This window comes from Ranitomeya variabilis, chromosome 1 (assembly GCF_051348905.1).
Source record: "Ranitomeya variabilis isolate aRanVar5 chromosome 1, aRanVar5.hap1, whole genome shotgun sequence".
Classification (NCBI taxonomy): domain Eukaryota; kingdom Metazoa; phylum Chordata; class Amphibia; order Anura; family Dendrobatidae; genus Ranitomeya; species Ranitomeya variabilis.
In genome coordinates this window covers 532641689-532658895 of record NC_135232.1, presented here as the reverse complement: position 1 = coordinate 532658895, position 17207 = coordinate 532641689, and the positions used below count along the sequence as shown (strand labels likewise).

Below are 17207 nucleotides of genomic sequence, written 5' to 3'. Positions count from 1 at the left end.
ATGCGTTTGCACATGCAGATGATACAGAACACACAGATACCCTAATGTGTACTTATCCTTAAACGCTTTATAGTTTGCAGATGAGCCTATTTACAGTGGTCATTAAGTGGCTTTATTCCTCCACTCTGCTCAACTATGGCAATGAGGAATATGTAAATAGTGCCTCCCCACATGGCCAAAAATGCTATAGCCCCTATCGTGGCCGTTTTAGACCCTACATGCTGTAGTCAAACGCAACAGCAGCATCTAGATAGTAAACAAAGGAAAGGGCTTCCTCTTTATCATCATCTTCACCTCTTAACTGCTGGGTCCCAATAGTTTCCATAGCAACAGTACGACAAAAGATTTTCTGAAGGTATAATGGCCTGTTAGGCTCTGCCATAAGTAGGGTCTAAAAATCAAGTGACAGTGTTAAATTGGTTTAATCAACATGGCTGGGTACCACGTCAGCAGTTGCTTTAGCTGTACTTGTCCTAATGCTAATTAATCCCACTGGTCAAGTTGACTAAACACCAAAAGGAATGCATCGGGATGCACATTATTAGAACTACATTATTAAAGCTGCATTTCTACTCAAAAGATAATCATGAATGAGCGTTCTTAAAAACACTAATTTCACGATTATCTCGCAGTGTAAACAGGCTGCCGATCACAGATCAATAATCAAAATGTTCATTCATTAGGTAAAAATCATGTTTTGCACAGCGCAAAAAAACGTCGTTCTTGGTGGTGTATCGTCATGTGTAAAAAGGACTCTTGCTGCTGAGTATCCTGGCAGCCTATCTGCACTGGAGTGATCTACTACAGATCAGTGTGCATCTTTATTTGGGATTGCCTGTATAAACATGCCATTATCCCCTTAGTGACAGAGCCAATTTTGACCTTAATGACAAGGCCAATTTTTACAATTCCGACCAGTGTTACTTTATGAGGTTATAGCTCTGGAAAGCTTCAATGGATTCTACTGATTCTGAGACAGTTTTTTCATGACATATTGTACTTTATGGTAGTGGTAAGAATTCTTTGATGTGACTTGCGATAATTTATGAAAAAAAAACAAAAAACATAAATTTGTCAAAAATTATGAAAATTTTGCAATTTTCAAACTTTTCATTATTGTGCCCTTAAATCAGAGTCGTGTCAGACAAGATAGATAATAAATAACAATTCCCACATGTCAACTTTATATCAGCACAATTTTGGAAACAAAATAGTTTTTTGTTAGGAAGCTATAAGGGTTAAAAGTTGACCAGCAATTTCAAATTTTTCCAACAAAATTGACAAAACCATTTTTTTTTAGGGACCACATCACATTTGAAGTGACTTTGGGGGGAATCAATATGACATAAAATACCCAAAAGTGACACCATTTTAAAAACTGCATCCCTCAAGGTGCACAAAACCATATTCAAGAAGTTTATTGGCTCAGTGGTTACCACTGCAGCCTTGCAGCACTGAGGTCTTGGGTTCAAATCTCACCAAGGACAACATCTGCAAGGAGTTTGTATGTTCTCCCTGGGTTTGCGTGGGTTTCCTCAGGGTACTCCGGTTTCTTTCCACAAACTGATAGGGATTCTAGATTCTAGATTGTGAGCCCAATTGGGGACAGCGATGATAATGTGTGCAAACTGTAAAGCGCTGCGGAATATGCTAGGTCTATATAAAAAATAAAGATTATTATTTATTATTATTATTATTAACTCTTCAGGTGCTTCACGAGAAAGAAAGCAGTATAGAAGGTAAAAATTAACATTTAACTTTCACGAAAAATTTACTTGAACCAATTTTTTTTATTTTCACAAGGGTATCAGGAGAAAATGGACCACAAAATTTGTTATGCAATTTCTGCCGAGTATGCCGATACCCCGTATGCGCGGGAAAGATACTGTTTGGTGCACGAAAGGGCTCAGAAGGGAGCGAGCACCGTTTGACTTTTTGAACGCAAAATTGGCTGGAATCAATGGCGGGTGATATGTCTCATTTGGAGACCCCCTGATGTACATTAACAGTGGACACCCCCCAATTCTAACTCCAACCCTAATACAGCCCTAAACCCAACCCTAACCCCAACACATCAGTAACCCTAATCCCAAACCTAGCCATAACTCTAACCCCAACCTTAAAACCCTAACATCACAACCCCAACACAATCCTAACCCTAGCCCCAACACTTGCTCTAACCCCAACCCTAAAACCCAGCTCCAACCCCAACACTAGCTCCAACCCCAACCCTAGCCCCAACCCTAACCCTAGTTGTAACCCAAATTTTAACCTTAACTGCAATGAATGGAAAAAAATATTTTATTTTATTATTTTTACCTAACTAAGGAGGTGACAAAGGGGGTTTTAATTTTAATTGTTTTATTTTGATTACTGTGATAGAGCCTATCACAGTGATCAAAATGAACCAATAGAAAAAAATGTCATATTGTTGCCTACTGGCCGGTAGCTCTCGGCAGGCGCACTGCGCCCGCCATCTTTTTCCAGGAAGAGGACGTGGAGGGACGGGGGACGGAGCCGGAGAGTTCAGGGGTAGCAGAGGTACCGGGGGGAGCTCAGGGGACTCCATTTCTTTCTCTTCTGGTATGCTAGATCATATCAGAGGAGAGAGAAATGAATGGGAAATCTGATTTTTTCTTTTTTTCCGATCCTCCTCTCCCCGCTGCATTCCTCTGTTATTTGTGAGTGAATAATTTGTAGGCCTGGAGTTTTCAATTAACCCTTGTTTGTGTAGACTTGTTTGTCGGGTTGGTGTACTGCGGTGCACAGTAGCGCCCCTTTTCCCTGGGTGGGGAAGAGAACATACAGAGGGATGATTCAGGAGATAAGGCAAGGGTGGAGGCCCCGGTATCTTCAGAAGTATCCCGGGGCATAGGGTGAGCTAGGGCGCCCCGTAGTGATAGGGTCAGGGAAGGAGCCCCTGTTCACGGGACACCAGACAGCTGTGTATTGTATTTTTCTCTAAAGCACTCCAGGCTTTCATATCATAGTCTGTATTACATACCTGGCAATGTGTTTTTTCATGAGACATGAAAACACCAGGAGAGGGGGGATCCGCCCTTCAAGGACAGGAAAAGATAAAAGGGGCGGCTCCTCTCTCCGCATCAGTTGTTTTACAGAGCAGGACAGGAACTCCGCAGATTAGTGTACACATAAATAATGTGTCATAACTAAGGGCGCTTGATCACCAGAAACGCGTTGATATCGCATTTTATTCTTTGTAATCGCTGATGTTTTTATCCTCCACTGAACATATTTTTCAAGTGAATAAAGAAAAGTTTTTTCACTACCTCGTTGAGCTGGATTCCTAATTTCTTCCCTGACTTCTCCACACCTTGACACAGTGGTTCCGTGCTCCGAGTTTCCAAGGATGTCGATCATGGTGAGCTGGACTTTGTTCGACACATAAATAATACATCCTTTATAATTCTAATTACCAACATGCGAGGGAATGTCTAATACTAATAATGCACCCAACTAATGACGTGATCAAAAGGGTGGGAATATAAGGGTGCCATCATGTCTCATGAAAAAACACAATACCAGGTATGTAACACCCGTGTTTTTCCATCAAACATGACGGCACCACGAGAGAGCTACAGAGATTTGTAATCTCTTTAGGGAGGGATCACTGCTTGTAACACTCTTCTCCCAAATGTGAGATCAGAGGTAGCAGATAGGTCTAACCTATAATATTTAAAAAATGTAGACGGAGAGGACCAAGTGGCCCCCATACAGATTTGGTCGATGGTAGAATCTGCTCTCTCCGCCCAAGAAATCGCCATGGCTCTCGGGGAGTGGGCTTTTAGACCCTGGGGAACAGGCCTGCCTGCACTACTATACACTAGTATAATGGGCTCTCTCACCCATCTAGCGATAGTTTGTTTTGAGGCTTTAAGGCCCTTTCTTTGCCCCCTGGAATTTAACAAATAAAGCCCTCTGTCTCCTTCAGGATTTTGTCACCTCTAAATACTGAAAGATACATCTCCTGACATCTAGGCAATGAAGTCTCTCCTTTTTCTTGTTGCTAGTGTTAGGACAAAAAGAGGGTAGGGTTATATCCCGAGTCCAATGGAATCTTGACACCACCTTGGGGAGATATGCTGGATCTAATTTTAATACAACCCTATCGTCCATAATTTGCATGTAGGGAGGGTCTGCTGATAATGAGTGTAAATCCCCAACCCTACGGGCCGATGAAAGTGCCACTAGCAAGGCTGTTTGTAATGTTAGTATTTTATCTGACGTTGCAATTAATGGCTCAAAGGGGTTTTCTGTCAAAGCTGTCAACGCTAAATTTAGATCCTATGGCGGAGGAGTAGGGGATGGAAGAGAGTCAGCTCTACTACAGGCTCGGATAAACCAGGTCACCCACCTATTGCTTGCCAGGTCATAGTTAAATAATGCTGCTAAAGCTAAAATATGCACTTTGAGGGTACTAACAGCTAATCCCAGATCTAAACCCTTTTGTAGGAACTCCAGTATTACCACTATCGGGACCTCCCCTTCCCGTATTGGCCCTGAGATAGACAAGAATTGTTTCCATATCGTTCCATAAATCCAGGTAGTTACTGGTTTTCTGCTACTGAGTAAGGTGGATAATAAACCATCCGAGAACCCCTCATTTTCTAACAACTTCCTTTCAAATTCCAGGTTGTCAAATGCAGCCCGGAATTCTGACTGTGACCATGTGTAAGAAGGTCCTGGTCTTCTGGGAGTACCCATGGGTCCGTAACTGACATCACTCTTAGCCAGTAAAACCATGGCCTTTTTGGCCAAAAGGGAGCTATTACAATCACCCTGGCCTTGTCCTCACTGATCTTCTTCAGAACTGCTGGTATCAGACATATCGGTGGGAAGGCATACAAGAGTCCGGATGTCCATTCTATCCTGAAGGCGTCTACTGATAACTGCCTGTCTGCTGGGTTTAGGGAGCAGAACTTCTGATCCTTCTTGTTGGCTTTTAAGGCAAAGAGGTCTACATTGGGTCTTCCCCACATGTGCACTATCTGTTGAAAAATAGACCATTCAACTTGCCTTAAGTGGTTCCTGCATAGAAAGTCTGCCTTCCCATGAGTCTTTTGGTTATCTGCATCAATTACCGAGAACGGGTGCCCTCTGGTGGTTTACATATACGACCGCTGTTCGGTTCTCCGATAGGACTCTCACATGATGCCCTGTTAATTGTGGAAGTAACCCCTTTAGCGCTTTTTCGATTGCTAGAAGATCCCAATCATTTGAGGATAGATTTCTTTCCTACCGAACCCAGGGATCCTGGATCCATAGTGTGTCTATGTGAGCTCCCTACCCCCAAGGGATGGCATCCGCTGTGACTACTTTGGAGGCGGTGTATGTCCAGTGTATGTAGTTCTTGTCACGATATGGTATGAAATATCATACAAGTTTAGTTCTCTTGCTAGCCTGCTGTGGGCTAAGCCCCCCTTCTTGGAGTGATTCTGCGGCAGCTTGTGGCTGCAAATACCTGACTTTCAGCTCACAAGCCCTCATCCCCCGCACCAAGGTATTTACGACCGGCATTTCCTGTAGTGGAAAGTGCCCAGCTTTAACTGGATTAGAAACTTCTAGAATCTTGAAAGTCTTTTGTTCTGTTTTTGGAAGATATTAGGCAAATCGTTTAAGTTAAGACCACGAAAACATATATTTGTAATCTCCATCGAAGGATCTACCCATCACTCTAAACATGAGCTTTTAACTCCATCAGGTGAAGAAGTAGGGATTTCTCTGTAAATATGTATCCCAGATAGGACATATTTGATCTCATTAGAATGCTCACGTTAATCCCAGATGAATGCTGGGTTTGATATGACTATGACATGTTCTGGAGCGAAGTTACGGGCATCAGATATATTTAATGCACAGTGAGTAACACTGATGAGGTAGGAGGGGTTGGAAAAGCCAGCCCTTTCTGTGAGGTCACAGACTGTAGGTTTTAAGTTGCTGGCAGACTTTCAGGAGGCAGATTTGAGTTTTTACCTGAAGAGCCCAGAGTGCACGCCCTGATGCACTGGGATAGATGGAAAGTTCCCCTAGCCTGTTGCCTGCAATGCTTTGAACAACTGTAAGTGTTATTTCTCATGTTATTCCCTGTTTTTTTTATAATTACCTTGTACATATTTGCAATTGTCTCTTTTGTAACATCTTTGTAAAATATTTTGATAAAGCACTGCCTACATTTTGTGGGGTATATTATTTCATGCCAGTTCTTTCTCCATGCTCTAAAAACGTACCCTAAGTCTTCTGAAGGGGATTTACGCTACTGTGTTGGGTTAGCTTCGGACCCGTTTAATCGAAGCTGGTGGCAGTAATACCGTGTACTGTGCAGGCCTTTGGGTGTCACTGTAGCGACTGCGGCTTGATAATTATTGTTCCTGCCTGAGCGGGAGTAGTTTATCGCGTCGCTGCAGCGTGCCCAATAGCCAGTAAGAAGCAGGCAGCCTTTCTGGTGACTATTTACCATAGGTGCAGTACCTAATATGACCTGACAGTAAGGGGGGCGCCAGAGAGCTGCAAGGTTTAAGTGGAACTGTAAGCGGGATACACAAATCCCTGCAGTTCATGGTATATTGAAGAGCAGTGGGATACCTAAAATAAGCCCCTGCTGTAAACTAAGAGGTCAATAACCTTGTGTGTTTTTTTTATCACATTGTGGCAGTGGAGGGATAACTAAGATAAGCCCCCTGCACATGTGATAGCTGTCTGTTGGTCTAAAGTCACCCCAATCCGTGACAATTGGTGACAGTCACGGTGTGAGTCGTGACAAGTGGTGGCAAGGCGGTGGGATATTAGAGCATTAGTGATTTGGTTTGAGCAATCATTCCTCTCACTAAAAACTTGCAGAAAGTTCTTGCGAGGACTCTGCGCAAATAAGTTTGGAGAAAGAACTCAGTGTTTATTAGTCTTGAGACAATTGTGTACTGGTAATTATCCCCTCCCTTTCTCTTCATTTTTCTATCCTATTTTTTTTTTGGCAACCATGGCTGCGAAAGGAGAAGCCTGGTATGCCCAGCAGAAGAAGGATGCTCTTGCTGGGATATGCACGTACCATGGCCTGAACCCCCAGAGCAAGACCAAGACTCAAATGGTCGCTGAACTGGTGCAATGGGAAGCCGCGCTAGACCACTCCCAGAGCCCAGAAGCCGCAGAAGCCAGCACCAGCGAACATGGTGCTGCAGCAGAGGTCCAACCACTGAATGCTGGCCCTGTTAGCAATCCGGGCGAATTAATAATAATAATAATAATAATAATAATTTTATTTATATAGCGCCAACATATTCCGCAGCGCTTTACAACTTATAGAGGGGACTTATACAGACAACAGACATTACAGCATAACAGAAATCACAGTTCAAAACAGATACCAGGAGGAATGAGGGCCCTGCTGCTCGCAAGCTTACAATCTATGAGGAAAAGGGGAGACCCGAGAGGTGGATGGTAACAATTGCTTTAGTTATTTGGACCAGCCATAGTGTAAGGCTCGGGTGTTCATGTAAAGCTGCATGAACCAGTTAACTGCCTAAGTATGTAGCAGTACAGACACAGAGGCTATTAACTGCGTAAAGTGTATGAGAACATGATGGAGGAACGTGATTATGTTGTTGTTTTTTATTAATAGGCCACACAGGGATAATTAGGTTAATGCGTTGAGGCGGTAGGCCAATCTGGATTGGACCCCCACCTGCATGCGGCCTTGGAAGAACTCCCCACTGACGACCATGATGGACGTTTGCAGCTGATTCAGCAATACCGGCAGGAGGCCGAGGCCCGAGCCGAGCGAGAGGCCCAGGCCCAGCGAGCCGAGCGAGAGGCCCAGGCCCAGCGAGCCGAGCGAGAGGCCCAGCGAGCCGAGCGAGAGGCCCAGCGAGCTGAGCGAGAGGCCCAGGCTCAGCGAGCCGAGCGGCAAGCGGAGCGGGAGTACCAGCTGCAGATGGCCCAACTGCAAATGCAGGGGTTGTCCCAGTCCAGCCGTGAGCCCAGCAGCGCTCAGATACCGAAGCCCCGGCCCGATCACTTCCCTGTTATGGAAAAGGATGGGGACTTGGACACTTTTCTGCGGGCCTTTGAAAAAGCCTACAGACAGTACCAGCTGCCTACACAAGAATGGGCACGATAACTGACACCAGGGCTGAGAGGAAAAGCTCTGGAGGCGTTTGCTGCCCTCCCTCAAGAACAAGATGGTGACTATGAGGCCATCAAGCAGGCTCTGATAGCCAAGTACCAGCTTACACCCGAGGTGTACCGTAAAAAGTTTCGGACCCTCCAACGTGGCCCACACGACAGTTACAGTGATGTGGTGCATGGACTGGGGACACACTTTGACCAGTGGACCCAAGGACTGTCAGTGACCACCTTTGCACAGGTGCGAGACCTGATGATCAAAGACCAGTTCTTCCATCTTTGCCCAGCTGAGGTGCGACAGTTCGTGATGGACAGAGAACCCAAAGACGTGACGAAAGCAGCGCGGAATGCCGATGCCTATGAGGCCAACCATAGATCGGAAGTGCGGAAGCCAGTCACCTCCAGCTGGAGAGGGGGTAAGCCTGCATCCAACGCCGGTACCCCTGCCAGCCAACACACCAGAGGTCCTGTCCCCGTGGCCAACAGCACCAGACCTACCACCGAACCTCGCCAGTGTTACCACTGCAGGCGGCTTGGTCATATCAGTACCTTCTGTCCAGACAAGCAAAAGAACCTCCCAGCCAAGGCCCCAGGGCCTAATGCAGCAGTTCTTTTGGTGGGTGGTGTGGCTGGGAGGGTGTGTGACAACGTACAGCACGACACAGTGCGAGGTCATGTTGCTACAGGCCTCAAAGACACCGGGGCTGAACGAACCCTCATCCGACCCGAACTGGCAGCCCCTGAAGAAATCATTCCGGGGAAAACCCTAACTGTCACTGGGATTGGGGGCATCAGCTGTCCCTTGCCAATGGCCCGGGTTTGTATTGATTGGGGTGCTGGGAGCGGGGTGAAGGAAGTGGGGCTGTCTGATAATTTGCCCACTGATGTTTTGTTGGGGACTGATTTGGGGAGGTTGGTTGCATACTACGACGTTGACACCCCTCCCCAATCTACTAATGAGGGTAACGTTAACCCTGATGATGATGATGATGATGATGATGATGGGAAATCGCATGTGTTACCTGACCATGCTTTATCTTGTAATGATGCATCTGATAACCATTTTTTCCCTAGGATTGATGGTGAAAATGTTGTACCTGTGCCAATTGAACCTGATAATGATGTTTCTGTGAAAGTTGATGTGTCCATAGGTACTGGAGTGCTCAGCCACGTCGCTCTGCGGAGTGAGACGGCTGAGGAACTCCTAGCAGGGGCAAGTGTCGGTGCTACAGGAAATGGGGAGATACGTGGGAACCGTGAGGAAGGTGATGCCATGCAATTGACCAGTGCCACCGAGGAAGGTAACTGGCCCATAAGTAGCAATGCTCCTGAGGTAATGGGGGTGGATGGGGGGGTAGAGCCCATAGCAGTGTCGGCTGATGGGCCTGTAGAAAACCCCGGGGAGACAGCCTACGTAGCTGCTGTCACCCGCAGTCAGAGTGCCCGGAACGCAGATAACTGTCTGCCTTCCGGACCCTCCTCAGTCATCACTGTGACTGAACCAGAGGTGGACCCAGAGCAGGTCCAAGAGGGTTCCCGTGGGGAAGGGACCCTGACATCGCTTCTGGCTTCCCCTAGCCAGGAGTTTCAGGCTGCTCTGCACACAGAAGCGAGCCTAGAGAGTTTGAGACAACTCGCCGGGACGCGCTTCTCCGAGACTGATAAGGAGAAGGTGTTCTGGGAAGAAGGAAGGTTGTACCGGGAGACAGTACCCGGAGAATCACAAAAGGAGTGGTTGAGGGAAAGACAGCTGGTCGTCCCGCAGCAATTCCGGGGTGAGTTGTTACGGATTGCCCATGAGATCCCGCTAGCTGGACACTTGGGGATCAGCAAAACTAAGGCCCGGCTGTCTCAACACTTCTATTGGCCTAAGATGGGGACAGATGTGTCAAACTACTGACGCTCCTGTACCACCTGTCAAAGAGTGGGGAAGGCGGGGCCTGCTCTTAAGGCTCCCCTGATCCCTTTGCCAGTGATAGAGGAGCCTTTCCAGAGGATTGCGGTGGACATTGTGGGCCCGCTGGCCGTCTCCAGCAGCTCTGGAAAGCGATATATTCTTACTGTGGTAGACAGACCAATGGCTTGTGTGAACGCTTCAATGGTACCCTCAAACAGATGCTACGCATGCTGGTTGAGACACAAGGGCGCGACTGGGAGCGGTACCTCCCACACCTGCTATTCGCTTACCGAGAGGTTCCGCAGGCCTCGACGGGGTTCTCCCCCTTCGAGCTCCTGTACGGCAGGCGAGTCCGGGGACCCCTTGGGTTGGTAAGAGAATCCTGGCAAGATGAGCCGAACCCTTCTGAAGTGTCCATAGTGGAGTATGTCATGCGCTTCCATGACAAGATGCAGACCTTGACGCAGTTGGTGCATGACAACATGACACAGGCTCAGGCTGATCAGAAGCACTGGTACGACCAGAACGCCCGGGAGCGGACCTACCACGTGGGTCAAAAGGTGTGGGTGCTGGTCCCCGCACCAACGGATAAGCTTCAGGCAGCCTGGGAGGGCCCATACTTCGTCCACCAACAGCTCAACCCGGTCACCTACGTGGTCACGCTTGACCACGCTCGGGGTAGGCGAAAGGCCTTTCACGTCAACATGATGAAGGCTCATCACGAACGTGAACCTTTCGTCCTACCGGTCTTCAGCTTACCCGAAGACGGGGAGGAAGACACCCTCCTGGACATGCTGGCCCAAGCCAAGGACCGTGGGTCCATTGAGGACGTGGAGGTAAGCGCCTCGCTAGATGAACCACAGCGGTTGCAGTTGCAAACCACACTGGAACTCTTCCGGGTCGTGTTCTCCAACCGACCTGGGAGGACGGAGTTAGCCGTCCACGAGGTGGACACCGGGAATCACGCCCCACTACGGCGAACACCCTATCGAATCTCTGACCAGGTGCAGCAGATCGATGAGATGTTACAGCTGGGGGTGATTCGACGGTCAAAGAGCGCATGGGCCTCACCTGTAGTGCTCGTGCCAAAGAAGGACCGGACCACCCGGTTATGCGTGGACTACAGGGGGCTCAATGCCATTACAGCCTCTGACGCGCACCCAATGCCACGCATCGAGGAGCTGCTTGAGAAGTTAGCTGGCGCAAAATACCTGACAATAATGGATCTGAGTCGCGGATACTGGCAGATTCCCCTGAGCCCCGAGGCACAGGAGAAGTCCGCCTTTATCACACCCTTTGGACTGTACGAGTCCACGGTCATGCCCTTCGGCATGAAGAATGCCCCTGCCACTTTCCAGCGGATGGTCAACCTCCTGCTTCAGGGACTGGAGAAGTACGCAGTGGCGTACTTGGATGACATTGCCATCTTCAGTCCCTCCTGGGGAGAACACCTGCAGCATCTCGAGGAGGTGCTCAGGCGAATTCACCGAGCAGGACTGACTATCAAGCCGGGAAAGTGCCAGATGGGCATGAGTGAGGTCCACTACCTGGGGCACCGGGTAGGCGGAGGCACCCTGAAGACAGAGCCTGAGAAAGTGGGCGCGATCGTGAACTGGCCCACTCCTGGGACCAAGAAACAGGTGATGTCCTTCCTGGGCACTGCAGGGTACTATAGGCGCTTTGTGCAGCACTAAAGTAGCCTGGCAAAACCTTTGACGGACCTCACCAGGAAGAAGCTACCCCACATCGTCAACTGGACAGATGGCTGTGAGGGGGCCTTCCAGGCGTTGAAAACCGCACTGTGCAACGCCCCTGTGTTGAAAGCAGTCGACAGCAGTCGACTGTTCTTGGTACAGACTGATGCCAGCGAGTTTGGCCTCGGTGCTGTGCTCAGCCAGATTGACTCGGAGGACCAAGAGCACCCCGTGTTGTACCTGAGCTGGAAACTTTTGCCGAGGGAAGTGGCCTATTCCACCATCGAGAAGGAGTGCCTGGCCATAGTCTGGGCCCTGCAGCGCTTGCAGCCCTACTTGTACGGTCGCACCTTCACTGTGGTGACCGACCACAACCCTCTGCGCTGGCTAAGCACAATGTGTGGAACCAACGGCAGGTTGCTGCGCTGGAGCCTTGCCGTTCAGCAATTTGACTTCACCATTAAACACAAAGCGGGCAAAGAGCATGGGAATGCAGATGGACTGTCCCGCCAGGGTGAACCTACTGAGGTGCGCATGGAGGCATACCGTGGGGTTCTACCTCCCTAGCGCACGCCAAAAGGGGGAGGTGTCATGATATGGTATGAAATATCATATAAGTTTAGTTCTCTTGCTAGCCTGCTGTGGGCTAAGCCCCCCTTCTTGGAGTGATTCTGCGGCAGCTTGTGGCTGCAAATACCTGACTTTCAGCTCACATGCCCTCATCACTCGCACCAAGGTATTTACGATCGGCATTTCCTGTAGTGGAAAGTGCCCAGCTTTAACTGGATTAGAAACTTCTAGAATCTTGAAAGTCTTTTGTTCTGTTTTTGGAAGATATTAGGCAAATCGTTTAAGTTAAGACCACGAAAACATATATTTGTAGTCTCCATCGAAGGATCTACCCATCACTCTAAACATGAGCTTTTAACACCATCAGGTGAAGTAGGGATTTCTCTGTAAATATGTATCCCAGATAGGACATATTTGATCTCATTAGAATGCTCACGTTAATCCCAGATGAATGCTGGGTTTGATATGACTATGACATGTTCTGGAGCGAAGTTACGGGCATCAGATATATTTAATGCACAGTGAGTAACACTGACGAGGTAGGAGGGGTTGGAAAAGCCAGCCCTTTCTGTGAGGTCACAGACTGTAGGTTTTAAGTTGTTGGCAGACTTTCAGGAGGCAGATTTGAGTTTTTACCTGAAGAGCCCAGAGTGCACGCCCTGATGCACTGGGATAGAAGGAAAGTTCCCCTAGCCTGTTGCCTGCAATGCTTTGAACAACTGTAAGTGTTATTTCTCATGTTATTCCCTGTTTTGTTTATAATGACCTTGTACATATTTGCAATTGTCTCTTTTGTAACATCTTTGTAAAATATTTTGATAAAGCACTGCCTACATTTTGTGGGGTATATTATTTCATGCCAGTTCTTTCTCCATGCTCTAAAAACGTACCCTAAGTCTTCTGAAGGGGATTTACGCTACTGTGTTGGGTTAGCTTCGGACCCGTTTAATCGAAGCTGGTGGCAGTAATACCGTGTACTGTGCAGGTCTTTGGGTTTCACTGTAGCGACTGCGGCTTGATAATTATTGTTCCTGCCTGAGCGGGAGTAGTTTATCGCGTCGCTGCAGCATGCCCAATAGCCAGTACAAAGCAGGCAGCCTTTCTGGCGACTATTTACCCTAGGTGCAGTACCTAATCTGACCTGACAGTAAGGGGGGCGCCAGAGAGCTGCAAGGTTTAAGTGGAACTGTAAGCGGGATACACAAATCCCTGCAGTTCATGGTATATTGAAGAGCAGTGGGATACCTAAAATAAGCCCCTGCTGTAAACTAAGAGGTCAATAACCTTGTGTGTGTGTGTTTTTTTTTTTATCACATTGTGGCAGTGGAGGGATAACTAAGATAAGCCCCCTGCACATGTGATAGCCGTCTGTTGGTCTAAAGTCACCCCAATCCGTGACAATTGGTGACAGTCACTGTGTGAGTCGTGACAGTTCTCTTGCATGGAACTGGGCCCATTTTACCGCTGGTATGCAGGTTCGGGACCCTAACACCGACATGGCTCTTCTTAAAGTCATTTCTGGCTTTTTTATTGTTGTTACAATTATTTGTTTGATTTTTCCTTCTTTCTCCACTGGGAGGCGACACTCCTGTGCCACCAAGTCCACCCCGAGTTATCCCCAAGAAATTCTGGACCATCGCTGGTTCCAGCTTGGATTTTTTGAGATTCAGCTGCCATTCTAGCGTCTGTAGTGTGTCTATCACTATTCTGACTTGCTCTTGACAGTGAGAAAATTTTTTCCCCACTATTAGGAAGTTGTCTAAATAAGGGATTATCAGAGTATCTTTCTCTCCGAGATGTGTTGTGACCTCTGCAATCAATTTTGTAAATACTCGTGGGACTATCGCTATCCCAAAGGGCAGAGCCCTGTACTGAAAGTGACGTAACTGAAACCCCATCTGAACTGCCACCCTGAGAAACTTGCGATCTTGTTGTCTGATTGGAAGGTGGCAATAAGCGTCCCTGAGGTCTAGGACTGCCATGTAACACCGAGGATAGAGGAGTTTCACTGTTGATCTTATCGTCTCCATTTTGAATGATGGGATTATTAGATACCTGTTGAGGCCTTTCAAAGTTATGATTGTTCTCCAAGAATTGTCTGGGTTTTTTTTATAAGAAAAAGGGGGGAATAAAAAATAGAATTATTCTTACCGTTAATTCGGTTTCTAGGAGCCTTCCACGACAGCCACCAGGAGGTTGTCTCCATACCCTAATGGGGGACAGGAAGCACGAGAGGTTAAAAGCCACTCCCACCTCCCATTAACCAGTGACTTACAACTGAACCCACAGCACCGGTTACCTTTTTGGTTCTCAGAAAAAAACTATCCAAGAACATCGGGAGGGAATTAATGCTGTCGTGGAAGGCTCCTAAAAACCGAATTAACGGTAAGAATAATTCTATTTTCTCTAGTAGCCTTCCACGACAGCCACCAGGAGGAATGCCAACCAATTCTGTATTTAGGGAGGGACCACAGCCTGAAGAACCTTTCGGCCAAAGGCAAGATCCCGGTTGGACCAGAAGTCCAATCTGTAATGCTTAGTAAAAGTGTGCAAGGAAGACCATGTTGCTGCCCTGCAAATCTGCTCTGTTGACGCACCAGCCCTTTCAGCCCAAGAGACAGACGTAGATCTGGTGGAATGAGCTATTAGGCCCGCAGGAATAGCAATATTCTGGGTTAGGTATGCTTCAGTAATGGCTTTCTTTATCCAGTTGGCGATGGTACGCTTCGCTACCTTCTTGCCCTTGTTTCTGCCAGAAAGATGAACGAAGAGATTTTTGTCAATCCTGAACGATTTAGTATGTTCTAAATAGTACAACACTATACGTCGTACATCCAAAGTATGAAATCTGTGTTCTTCCGGATTTGAAGGATTGTGACAGAACGATGGGAGGACTATATCCTGTGATCGATGAAACTCTGACACTACCTTCGGGAGAAAACATGGATCAGGTCGGAACACGATGGAGTCATCTCTTATGGTAAGATAAGGCTCTCTAACTGAAAGGGCTTGTATTTCTCCCACTCGTCTTGCAGTAGAAATTGCAACCAAGAAGGCCGTTTTGCAGGACAGAAGTTGCGAGGAACAAGATGTGTTATGACCCCAATGGCAGAGGGTCTCAAAAGTACATACCAAGTCTGCAAACACAAAAAAACAGCTCATAGGGCAGTGGTAACTGGGCTGACCATATATCTAATCCTAGCACCACAAATAGCAGCAGCCGGGGAACGTGCCTACGTTGGTTCTAGACGTCTCGAGCCAGCCGGAGAACTAACTAACCCTAGAAGGGAAAAGATAGACCTTTCTTGCCTCCAGAGAAAAGACCCCAAAAGTTGGATACAAGCCCCCAACAAATAATAACAGTGAGGTAAGGAGAAAAGACAAACGTAAGAATGAACTAGATATTTAGCAAAGAGAGGCCCACTGACTAATAGCAGAATATAGTAAGATGACTTATATGGTCAGCAAAAACCCTATCAAAATTTCCACGCTGGATATTCAAGAACCCCCGAACCATCTAACGGCCCGGGGGGAGAACACCAGCCCCCTAGAGCTTCCAGCAAAATCAGGAATCACATTTAGTACAAGCTGGACAAAAAATAAGAGCAAAGCAAATAACCAAAAAACAAGGAAGCAGGACTAAGCTTAATTTTGCAAGATCCAAGACCAGCAGACAGGAGCAAACAGAAAGGAACTGATTACAACGATGCCAGGCACTGGACTGAGAAACCAGGAAGTTTATATAGCAACACCCCTGGACTAACGACCCAGGTGGGTGCCAAACTGAGGAAAGACAATCCCAGAGTCATATCACTAGTGACCACAAGAGGGAGCCAAAAAAGTCTAATTCACAACAAAGATGATAATGGCTCAAATGGAGGAGCCGTAAGGCCCTTTAGAACTATGTTTAAGTCCCATGATGGTACAAAAATTTGTTTTCTTGGACAATGCCTTGATGCTGCGACCATAAACCTCTTTATCCAACGATGACTTGCAAGGTCTTGATCGAAGACAGAGCTCAAGGCTGACACTTGAACTTTCAAGGTACTTGGCTTCAGCCCCAACTCCACCACGAGGAGAATCTATTCCAAATTTTTCGATATATGGCGTTGGTGATAGGTTTTCTAGACTTCTGTAGGGTAGAGATTACCGACTGTGAAAGGCCTTTAGCCCTTAGTACCTGGGCTTCAATAGCCAGGCTGCCAGATTGAACCTTTGTGGTTCCGGATGATAAAAGGGGCCTTGGCGGAGAAGATCTTCTGCTTGAAGAAAAACTGGACCATCCACCTTCAGTTCTTTTATGAGGTGGTACCAGCTTCTTTTCGGCCATGTCGGCTCTACTAGGATAGTTTGGACTTGATCGTCCCGGATCTTCCGGAGGGTCTTCGCCAGTAACGGTATTGGAGGGAATGCGTACGCTAGATGAAACCTCCATGCGTGAGCGAAGGCGTCTACTCCTTGAGACCTGTCCTTGGGGTTCAGGGAGAAGTAGTTCTCGACCTGTGCATTCTGACTTGACGCTAGAAGGTCTATATCGGGAAGTCCCCATCTGTCTGTCAACATTCTGAAAATGTCCGCCTTCAGGCTCCATTCTCCCGGATGCAAGTCGTGACGACTTAGGAGATCTGCATGAATGTTCACTGACCCTCTGAGGTGTATTGCTGATAGTGAGAGGAGATGTTTCTCTGCCCAGCAAAATATTCTGTTAGATATTGCTCTCAACTGGTTGAACTTTGGACTTCCCTGGTGTTTTAGATGCGCAACAGTCGTCATATTGTCCGAATAAATTCTGACATGTTGACCTATAATGAGACTGCTGGCCGCCAGGAGGGCCCTCTCCACTGCCATCAATTCTCTGGAGTTGGAGGAACTGGAACTTTCTCTTTGATTCCAGTGACCCTGGAATGGGA

The 17207-nt window shown here is 47.3% G+C and overlaps 1 protein-coding gene across 6 annotated transcripts in view; it reads right to left on the bottom strand.

Annotated features, from left to right (window-relative positions):
- LONP1 (lon peptidase 1, mitochondrial) overlaps nt 1–17207 on the bottom strand; it is a 701187-nt gene that overhangs the window by 187639 nt on the left and 496341 nt on the right. The gene's annotated exons all lie outside the window — the stretch shown is intronic.